Consider the following 12,500-nt stretch of genomic DNA (forward strand, 5'->3'; position numbering starts at 1 on the left):
AGAAAGTTAGTGCTGAAAATGAAGCATGCCGTATAAAAACACAGCAGACTTCATACCATGAACAATCGAGAATGGAAAAAGGAAGAGAAAAAAAAAAATAGTGCAAATCAACAGAGAAGAAAGACAGAAAGTAAAAAACTCCATGGAAAGGATAAGAGATCGATGGGACCATGAATTTCCAGAAAAGAAGAGAACAGCACAAATTTAGTTGATAATGCCAGGCGTTTTGTAAAGGAAGGATGGGGAGTGGGAGGGGAGAAGAGACTGGGACTCAAAGTATAGAAGTACAAAGAAACACTGAATGGACTACAGAAATGAAACTCAAACTGTTGCAAATTGATGGAGAAGAAACGAGAAAAAGGTCGAGGATTCATGAAAGAGTAAAAGAAAGATGGGATTTTCAGTACCCCAGAATATGCAAATGCTAGCATGCAAAGCTCAGAGACAATGCATCACGTTTTAAAAGAGAGCCGGAGGTAAAGAACTTGATGTTAGTAAGAAAAAGGAATGGTGTAGACCTGCAGCAGGGCAATGAACTACAAGAAGGGAGAGACACATGAAGTGATGCAGGAGCATGAAACTGAACTTGAAGCTACTATAGAAGATTAAACTGATGAAATCATAGAGAACAGGAACCAGGAACAGAAATAAGAGAAGAGGATGAAGAAATGGAAGAAATATTCAGCCAACTGTTAGAAGATCTGAATCATAGTACCATGTTAGAACTGGAACCCAGAGAAAAGCTGTGTAAACTTAAGCTCACACCAGAGATTGAGGAAAAGTGCAAACAGGATACTAGACCAGTACCTGTATGGAGACGAGAACATTCCTGAGATTACACACAAGATTATGCAATGGGAAAGGCTATTGCGATCAAAACAGGAATAGTGCTAAACGAGAAAAAGGCCAAAGGAAAACAAAAACCATCAAATGGAAACAGACAGGAGAGGAAACTCAAGGCAGAGATGAAAGAACTCAGACAACACATGGCAAGAGCCAGCAATGAGGATACATAGAAGGACTGAGAAGAGGAAAGCAACAACAAGAGAGAAGGAAATCCTGAAACAATTACAAAAATTAATGGGTGATGTGGAATCTTGCAACAACCAGGACATTAAAATTACACAAGGAAAGTTGGATTGACGAACTCGGGTACAAGAAAATTAAACTGCAGAAGACGATTTAGAGAAAACAATTATAATGGATAATGCCAACTTTGAAAGGGACCAAAAAGACCCTTTTTTAAGAAGGCAGAAGGAGGAACAGAACATGAAGGGCAGATACCTGAGATGGACAAGTTCATCCATTTTCGGGGAGACATATGGAAAACAGATAATAGAACACCGGAAATGCCATGGATGGAAAGTGTGCGCGACCAACTGAGAGAAAGGTTAGAAATGTGAAAGAATTCAACATCACAAGAAATTATATCTAGAAATATATTATACTGTGCTTCCCGTGCACCTCTAGGCTTTGACAGTCCAGGAACTTCTGTGGGGGAAATAACTAGCCTGAAACGACTGGATTCCACGTGGAGATCGAGCCGCCATCTTGGATTTCGACTTCATGGAAAGGTTACTTTCGCTCTAGAATGAATATAAGAATAAGGCGATGATAGTGAAAGACTATGTTGTGGACAATGATATCGATATTATGGCTTTGACAGAAACATGGCTGCGACCTGGAAATACCAACGATGTTGAAGTGGGAACTTTGTGTCCTACCGGATATAGGTTCCTACATGTTCCAAGATCTCATTCCAGGGGAGGAGGGGTTGGTGTGTTATTTAAAGACAATCTTAATATCAACTCCTCAATGTGACACCTTTCAGTCATTTGAATTCATGGATGTCCGTCTCAGAAGCCTTCAGTGTATTAGGATCCTGGTCATTTATCGTCCACCTGACAACAACTCCTGTTTGCTTTTCTTTGAAGAGTTCTCTAGATTACTGGAGCAAATTGCTGCTGAGCCTTCGGGATGTTTATTAATAACGGGTGACTTCAATTTCCATATGGATGATTCTGACAATGCCAATGCCAAGCGGTTTGCAGACCTTCTTGAGTCATGATCTGAAACAACATGTGAATTGTGGAACTCATGCCAGTGGCCATACCCTTGATTTAGTCATTACAAGATCAGATGACTCACTTATCAAGGATACCAAAGTCAAGGATCCTGTTATTTCGGATCATTTTGCAATTCATTGTGTGTTATCTATTCAGAAACCACAATTTATTTAGAAAAAAATTGATTAACTTCCGGAAATTACACTCATTAAATATGGACTCCTTTTGTAAGGACATTATGGATTCTCCTTTGTTACAAGATCAAGCTACTGACTTAGATACGATGGTAGATCAGTATGATAGGGTTCTGCGACAGTTATTGGACCAACATGCTCCAAAAAAGCAACGTCAGGTAACTGTAAGGCCATCTGCACCGTGGTACACATCTGATGTCGTTGCTGAGAAAAGAAAAGGAAAGGAGAAGACTGGAACGGAGGTGGCGTGCTTCGCGGCTACAGTGTGACCGGGATCAATATGTTCATCAATGCTGTGTGGTTAACAACCTAATTGCTACATTGAAATCAGCGCACTACACTTCAATCATCAATGAACATTCCTCAGATCAAAGGATATTATTCGCGACTGTTAATAAATTACTTCAAAAACCATCTGAGAAGCGTTATCCACCCTCTGCTGACAATACTGCGCTGGCCAACTCATTTGCTGATTTCTTTATTAACAAGATTGATAAAATTCACTCCAAACTTTGTTCAGAGGAACATCATTGTAGGGCCCATTTCGTCCAATACCATCAACATGTCCTGTGGAGTTCAATAATTTTAGAGAGGTTAGCCAAGAGGAGTAAAGGTATTCGCGTGTAAGCCCTCTTCTAAGTCCCTGTGTCTTGGATCCTTTACCTGCAATGGTTCTAAAGGGCTGTTTCTCAGTGTTGCTACCTACAATAACTAAGTTCGTCAATTTGTCTCTCTCAACTGGCAGAATGCCTAATGCATTGAAAGTCGCCGCTTTATCTCCGTCCCTGAAGAAACCCGATGCTGACTTCAAACAGTTTTCAAATTTTCGTCCTATCTCCAATCTGACACTAGTCTCAAAGATCATTGAGAAAGCCGTTGCTGAACAATTGACTGACCATGTAAAGACATACCAGCTAGATGAGATGTATCAGTCTGCTTTCAAGGTCTTGCACTCAACTGAGACGGCCTTACTAAAAGTACAAAATGACATACTGCGTGCTGTTGATGATAACAAGTCGGTTATACTCCTTCTACTCGACTTGTCCTCAGCCTTTGATACGGTTGACCATTTGATACTGTTATCAAGACTCTCGCATCGTTTTGGTATAAAGGGTAATGCCCTTGCTTGGTTTGATTCGTATCTTAAATCTCGCAAACAGTTTGTGCAAATTGAAGATTGTCAATCATCACAACGTCGTTTAGCACACATGGGGTACCTCAAGGATGTGTTAGGTCCCTTGCTATATTTATTATATACATCTCCGATTGCTGATATTATCATCATCTCTTCATAGTCTACAGTACCATTTGTACGTACGCTGATGATTCCCAACTTTATTTTTTTTTAAACTGACTGCTTTGCTGACCTCGCTCAAGCTAAGTCATCTGTTGAGCTATGTGTCAAAGATATTGACTGGTGGATGACAAACAACATGCTAAAGCTCAATCAGGAGAAAACTGAACTGATTGTAATTAGTTCAAAATTCCGCCCAAAGCCCTGCCATTCCATGCGTGTCAGTTGGTGATGAACAAATACTTCCCAAATCTTCAGCTAGGAATCTTGGTGTCACATCGATGAATGCTGTAATATGGGGGAACATGTAAAAAAAAAGATCTGCAAAACGTCGTACTACCACTTAAGGAACATTTCTAAAATTAGGAAGTACCTCACTGAGGAAACTACGGAAATTCTTGTGCATGCGTTTGTTAGTTCAAAACTAGATTATTGTAACTCTTTATTATATGGCCTCCCTAAGCATATGATAAGTAGTTTGCAGTCTGTGCAAAACACGGCTGCTCGTATCGTTACTTTAACCAAGAGAAATTTGATCATATCACCCCTGTATTGATTCAACTGCATTGGTTACCTGTTCACTTTCGGATTCTTTTTAAAGTTTTATTGTTAGTTTATAAGGCGCTAAATGGTATGGCACCATTATATATCACGGAATTACTTAGTTATCGTACATGTTCACGTACGTTACGCTCTACCGATCAAAAGAAGTCAAGACTTAAAACATACGGAGACAGGCCTTTTCCGTTTGCTGCACCTAAACTCTGGAACGAGCTGCCATTAGATCTTAGAAATCTAGATACAATTAATTTATTCAAGAAACATTTTAAGACTGATCTTTTTAAAAAAGCATATAATGTAATCTGACAGTAGCCTTTTACGACTACAAAAAAGCCTATGATAAAGAGCACCACGATTGGATGTGTGTGAGTCTATACCGGATTGGTATACCAGGAAACGTGATATAGCACTTTTGAATGAACTGATGAGAAAGTGGAAAACGAGACTTGAGATCTGGAAGGACGGTGTAAAGAGAGTCAGTAGGTGGATGGAAATCATGTGTGGTTTTCTTCAAGGAGACAGCTACTCACCTGTTGGTTTCTGTTTGTCTGAAGTCCCAGTGTGTAAAACTCCTCCAAGAATCGAAAGCATACCGTATGGTTGAGCCACAAAACAGAGATGTTAAACGTACTCACAACCTGTTTGTAGATGATTTGAAAGTATATCAGGAGAGTCATAAGACCTTGAAAGATGTCAATGAGATGATTGTACAAGCAGCAATGATACAGGTGCATGTTATGGAGTAGCGAAGTGTGTGCTGAAATGTTTTTGAAAGGGGGAAAGATGGTTAAAGGGGAAGGACTGCAGGTGTTGCATGAAAGAAAAAATGATCCCGAGACTGGTAGAATCTTTTCGCAACCTCCACTTATTCATTCAATTCAAACGCGACAAAAACGTAGGCAACTTTTTAGTTAGAAGCGCGCTCAAAAACAAGCAACCCGGCACTTTCAAATGCGCGCGCTCACGATGCAAAACTTGTCTTTTCATTGTTAACACTAGCAAGATATCGGGACCTAAGCGATCTGTTAAGATCACCGATCGTTTCACATGTACCTCCGCAAATGTCATTTATTGCATAACCTGCACGTTATGCAATAAATAAATTATACATTGGTGAGACAGGTAGACGACTAGGTGACCGATTCCGCGAACACCTTCGCGATGTTGAGAAGAATGACAAGGATGCATCCAAGCCAGTCGCTCGCCATTTTATCTGCCTAACCACTCCAAAAAACACATGGCTATCTGCGGCCTTTTTCCTACATCTAGGTACGGACGGAAAGCGCAAGAATCTGGAACAAAAATTCATCTTTCAAATCGGCACCCTTAATCCTCACGGTATTAACGAACGCTTTTCATTTAAATATATTCCTATTTTTCACGTTTGCCATGTTACCACCAATAGCGTAGCTCCTACTCTACTATAAAAAACTACACGTAACCCAATAATCGATCCCCCATATCGCTCTGACGAAGGGCTAACGCTCGAAAAACGTCAGCTTTAGAATCTCTGTACGGTGGCCAATTTACATCAATCAACTCGTTGATAAAAAAACCAAATTTTTGTATACTACTTCCCCACCGACGCAGCACACACAGTTTCTTTAGAAACTACCCCTTCATTCATTTGTATTCAACCGCTGCGACCACTACTAACCTTGTTCTAGTATTTTTTTTCCACAGATTTCTAACAGGAGACCCAACGACGATGCCAAGCTTGAAGAAACTCACCAAGGAGCTACGCCAGGAAATCGTAAGTTATCTTTTTTCCTTTTCCCACACTTAGCAGTAACTTAGCTTTCCGTTTAGCACTCTCATTTTCGCCAAAACTAGGTTTTGTAGTCACATCAACTTCATCGGCCGTTGCCTCAATTCTAAAGTCATTCCTAAAGGTTTTCGCTCGAACTTTCATCGTCTACATTCTCTCACTCTCAAATCAGTATCTTCACCAAATTCACTCATCAGTATCTTCACCAATCGATGCAAAATTCTTTTTCACGTAATATTATGAGGATCACAATTAGAGCTATGTGCCAAAAACGAATCGCACTTGACAAACAAATTCTTCATTGCCGCTCCGAACTTTCCAAAATCTGTCCAGCAATTTTAGTACAATCGATTCGCGCTAAAATCCGACAACTTAATTCTGGACTGTTTTGACCACCATTACACCAAACCAACTTCTCTAAAAAACTTCAACAATTAATAGGTCGCAAATTACCGACGACACTACATTGCATAGCCATAATACCGTAATTACAATTCCAGAAAATCTTCCGCTTACTGACTCAGAGAAATCTGTTCTCAGTAAGGGCCTAAATTTTGTCCCTATTACCAAACGCACCAACGAATTTTCTATTAAGCAAGATGTTGAAAAAAAAAGAAATCGCCGCGCCGCGTTCAGTTAAAAGCCTTTTTTTTTTTTTTCACGACAAAGAGAGGATGATTCGGACACTTCTAATAAAGATATTTTTGAAACACTTCTAGTTCGCAAATCCAAATGGACTCCCCCAGGGAGGGACAATTTGCCTCTTTAGATTTTTTCACCAAAAAATGCCGTCACGACATTCACAAACTTAAATTCAATCGCAACACTAAATTTTCCAACCTTTCCTCGGAAGAGTGGGCGGCGCTTAAAAATCTTAGTAAACGCAACGACATAGTTGTCAAATCGGCCGACAAAGGCGGCGCGGTAGTGTTTTTGGCGGTCCGACCTTTTACCAAAAAGAAGCTTTGCGGCAACTTTCGGATACCTCGTTTTTTTATCCAAAAAAAAGATCTCACTTCCAACAATCAAAAAAATCAAAAACACCACACCACAAAATCTTATAGTTAATCAAGAATTACCGGACACTGCCACTAATCTCATCATCAACACCCCTAGAACTTCGTGCATTTACTTCTTGCCTAAAATTCACAAACCCAACAACCAGGTCGCCCTATCGTTTCTGCCTGTAGTTGCCCCCGACCGAACTCATTTCTAGCTACTTAGACAGGATTATGACGCCTATCGTCAAATCTTTGCCATCATACATTAAAGACAGTACACACGCACTACAAATTTTCCGCGATTTCAATTTCTCCGGCCAAGACAAACTTATTTTCACCATGGACATTACATCTCTATACACAGTCATTCCTAATAGCGAAGGTCTTCAAGCACTTAAACACTTTTTCGATCAACGATCAACACTGTCAAAGAACCTAGCTCGGAAACGCGCTCCTCCGCCTTGCCGAACTAGTTTCTTGCCGAACTAGTTTTAACGCTTAAACTGTTTTTCATTCGCCGGCAACTATTACAAACAATTAATGGTGTAGCGATGGGCACAAGAATGGGACCTAGCTATGCCAATCTTTGTAGGATATGTTGAACACCAATTTTTAATCAGTACAACGGCCCAAACCTGAACTCTACGGCCGCTACATCGACGACTGCATCGGCGCTATTTCATCAAGCAGAGAAGAACTCGATCAATTTATTACCTCCGTCAACTCTTTTCATCCGGCTCTTAAATATACCTGGGAAATTTCGGAAACTTCATTGGCTTTCCTAGATATCAAAGTTTCTATTAGAGGCAACGTGCTATGTACTAGTGTGCACTACAAACCTACTGATTCACACAGTTATTTGTTGTATTCATCGTCACATCCATCACATGTCAAGAACTCCATTCCTTATTCTCAATTTCTTAGACTTCGACGTCTATGCAGTGATGACTCCGATTTTTCCAGCAAATCAGAGGAGATGTGCCAGTTCTTCGAAAAACGTGGCTATCCTGTCTCTGTGGTCAAAGCGGGCCATCATCGCGCCCAACAATTTGATCGACAGTCGTCACTACAAACGTCACAGAAAGATAAGAATGACAGAATTCCATTCACCCTCACTTTCCATCCTCATAATCACGCAGTCAAAAGCATAATTCTTAGTAATTTTAAATTACTCCAAAATGATCCCGAGACTGGTAGAATCTTTTCGCAACCTCCACTTATTTCATTCAAACGCGACAAAAACGTCGGCAGCTTTTAGTTAGTTAGAAGCGCGCTCAAAACCAACGAGCAACCCGGCACTTTCAAATGCGCGCGCTCACGATGCAAAACTTGTCTTTTCATTGTTAACACTAGCAAGATATCGGGACCTAAGCGATCTGTTAAGATCACCGATCGTTTCACATGTACCTCCGCAAATGTCATTTATTGCATAACCTGTACGTTATGCAATAAATTATACATTGGTGAGACAGGTAGACGACTAGGTGACCGATTCCGCGAACACCTTCGCGATGTTGAGAAGAATGACAAGGATGCATCTAAGCCAGTCGCTCGCCATTTTAATCTGCCTAACCACTCCAAAAAACACATGGCTATCTGCGGCCTTTCCCTACATCTAGGTACGACGGAAAGCCGCAAGAATCTGGAACAAAAATTCATCTTTCAAATCGGCACCCTTAATCCTCACGGTATTAACGAACGCTTTTCATTTAACTAATATATTTCTACTTTTCACGTTGCCATGTTACCACCAATAGCGTAGCTCCTACTCTACTATAAAAACTACACGTAACCCATAATCCCTCGATTCGCTCTGACGAAGGGCTAACGCTCGAAACGTCAGCTTTTAGAATCTCTGTGCGGTGGTCAATTTACATTATCAACTCCGTTGATAAACCAAATTTTGTATACTACTTCCCCACCGACGCAGCACCACAGTTTCTTTAGAAACTACCCCTTCATTCTTTTTAGAGTAAAGATCAGTTAAAAATGGGCAATTATACCATGTTTTAGATGTTCGAAAATCCTAGCACAGGCAGGCAAGCAAGACATTTCAGGACAAATGTTCCGAAAATTCTAGATCCCAAATCGTCTTCCGAACAGATATTTTTCGAAAATTGACGTTGGGTGCCCTTGGCCCTGACCAGAATGAGATATACAAGTTCTTAGGAGAGCAGGCCCATGGAATTAAGACTAAAGAAAAGTACAATACAGTGAAGGAAGAAGTTAGTAGAAGGATGAAGATCATATCTAAGACAGAGTTGAATGACAAGAACTTGATCAGAGCTATAAATACCAAAGTGATACCTGTAGCAGCATATCCAATGAATGTGTGCAAATTCACTCCATCTGAGCTTACAGAACTACAAGATTGTACAATTCATGTTTTCATGAATATAATCAAATTCAAAGAGTCTCAATGACCATGGACAGTTTGACATGTAGATCTCGTGACAGTCCCTGTACTGGTGTAGTTTGAATGTTACTGGACTGTTGAGTCTGGTTTTAAGGACAAAAAGGTACCTTGACGTTTACTACGAAATGAAGACATGCGTGTATGACAGTTCTAATGGTTGTTGATTACTCCACTTACCGTAGTAGCTTAGTTTTGGATTGGTTGCAAGGCTATGAGAATAATTTTCATTCAAAAGAATTCAAAGAAACTTTCTCCCCACAGAGAGAGGCTGAAAATGCAATAAGTAGTATTTATTTGATTGCGCGGTGTTAAGCATTTCATTTCAATTATCAAATCACGAAGGAACTTCAACGGGAAATCCCGCCAGGTTCCAGATGTTTTGCAACTCTTTCCTTAGGAGAGGTTTTTCACCGTGGTCTATGTTAGAGGATCATTACGAAGACAACTCAACACCAGCCATTCAATGAAACAACGATTAACAGATAGTTTCAACGGTTAACAGGGAAGACGCAATCAAAACAATAGATGGTCATTGCTTTTTCCTTATTTGCACGTTATTCGTTGTTAACCGTTGAAATGACTACATTTTCTTCTGTTAATCACGCCAACTGCCTTAAATCATCATTTTGGGTTCATTCTGTTGTGAAATTGCAAACCATGAAGGTGATTCCACCAAAAATTGAGACAATTACAATGTATGGTCTTTATTGTTTAAATTGTGTTTCACGCATTCAATGTAATGCAAGTATGTCTGTGTGACCAACTTGAAAAAGTTCTCTTTCTCTCAAGAACACAACAAATACGATTTACAGTTGGTCTTTGGTATGCTCCTTGATTTCTTAAATGCAATCGCGTCAATACGCCCTGTCATAGATGCATATGCATTTAAACTTTGTATGATGACTCCTTGTTGTCGAATACTCAGCTTACGTGGACGGCCTCTAGCGTGTTCCTTTTCTACGTTTTGCCTTTCCTCAAAAGGCGTTTGTTAATTCTATAAACAGACGATTTCAGAATGTTGCACTTTTCAGTGATCTTTCGCGTTAAAACGTCCTTATTACTTGCTAAGAAGGCAATATATGTCGTTTTTTTGGCTCTGTAACGCCAATAAAAACCATGCTGGTTACTTGCTACTTACTGATTAGCACTGTCCGCCATTGTTAAGTGCCAAGAAATTGGCTTTCATTACATATATGATCCCATAATTGGAAAAGACAATAGCTCAAATAATTAAGCAGCATATCATGCCGTAACATTTGGTACAAAGGATTCTTTGGGCCAATGAATCTTCCATAACTTTTTTTCCTTTTAGTATTTTTACAATCTTGGAAAGAAATCGTTGGGAAAACATGACGCTTTAATTGTCTGTGTGATAAAGATTAAGTTCTTCCTACTTCCCTCCCCCCCCCATTCCAATGTTGGTGGAAACAACGACCAAATAACACTATACTTTGAATCATGCTCTAAATTATTGATAATTGCCTATATTGCCTATTTGTACCTAAATATCCCGGGAATCACGCAACAACATACAACATTGCTTTAAGGGGGGGGGGGGGGGGGGTGAATTGAACTACCCAAGAAAGCTAAAAGATAGAAGAAATGCGGCATAGGGAGTAGAAATGGTCAATGTGTCAACAGTTTTGTCGCCGATTGTACAAAACATCAACACTGTTTATGTTTGCAGCTCATACCTGCAACCATACAATACTTTGAACTCAAACGGAAAGCACTTACATTGACCTTTGTTCTAACATGAGCTTTAAAGAGTCAGTCTGGTTTTAAAATCACTTTTTTTTCTTATCAGTCAACATACAATGTAATCAGAAACATATCACTGTAGCAAACCAGATACACGTAGCTCTTGTCAACATCCTGATGATTGGACGAAGCAGACAGTGATGAAAGGTCATCAGTGTTATCAACAGATGTGGTAGAACATGAGGATGAATTTAGATCTGAAGTGCTTGGTCCAGTTAAATGCAGATCAAGTTCTTTTTTAATTACTACTTCATCTCTTCAAAGGCATTTGTAGCTGGCACCTTCATCAATATGAACCACCTCTTTCTTTATGAGTTCAGTGGCAATTTTTTCTTTGCCAATTCATATTTTTCATTTCCTCGATGCTTGATGTTTAGCTCTTTCGCGGCCAGGGCAAGGTGTTTTTTGACGCTTCAATTTCTGAAGATTGTTATTTTGAAGTAAACTGTACAGCTGATTCGTGCACTGTATTCAGATAACAGGCATTTGTCATCAACGCCTTCACTTCTGCAAGTTTCATCAAGACTAGGTTTTTCTGCATCTGTTTCACCTAAAAAGAAATTGAAAAGCAACAAGTCGGATCATTGAGAAGATAAATAAGTGTTCAGATAGCATATGTCTGAAATCTAGTAAAAAATAAATAAAAATTGATGTGTAATAGTGCTTATACTGTCATTAACAGATCATAACTGGCTGACTGTTGCCATATCCTTTACTTACTAATGCCCTCACTTGAATCTGCTTCTTAACTTGGGAGAGCCCTCTTTGCAGGTGTGCTAGATTTCTTTTGAAAAAACAAGAAGGAAATGCTTAGGTTCCATTCCCAAATTGCTATAAACTAAATGGAATTTAAGTAGCATTCCTTACAAGGAACTGTTACAGTAGTACCGCTCCGCTAATCCTTAAAAGAACCCCTTTCGTAAACACAGTCATAAGGTTATCCTGTCTGTAACGACTAAACAAGCTAGCCATGCCGCGAAAAATTTTATGGTTTCTGAAAGCACCAAAAAGCTAAATATGTCCTCGCAAACGCACATCCTAACATACTAAGTATTTCAGATTTTATATTTACCTGGGCTTTGTGAAGACACTGCCTCACTGTTTTTAGCCATAGCAAAATTAAAGGAAATATAAATCAGGGCCCACAATCAAACCTTACCAGTCAGGAGTGACGTTTGCGATCTGGCGCGTTTACTTTCTCATTCCCAGATTTCCTGATTCCTTTATGCTCACCAGACCCCACAGGCACTCTGAAGACTCAACATGGCGGACTCGTTATGGCTTGAAATTAACTTTTTCACTCAGGTGTCAGCTGGCGACTAATGGGGAAAATTTGGTTGCCAGATCATAAATTTTGGTCGACAACTTTGCATGAAAGGAAAGTCATAATTATTTAATTGCGCAAAAAAAAAACTAGAAAGATCTCTAAAGTATCGTTG

This window comes from Montipora capricornis, unplaced genomic scaffold (genome assembly GCF_036669925.1).
Source record: "Montipora capricornis isolate CH-2021 unplaced genomic scaffold, ASM3666992v2 scaffold_461, whole genome shotgun sequence".
NCBI lineage: Eukaryota > Metazoa > Cnidaria > Anthozoa > Scleractinia > Acroporidae > Montipora > Montipora capricornis.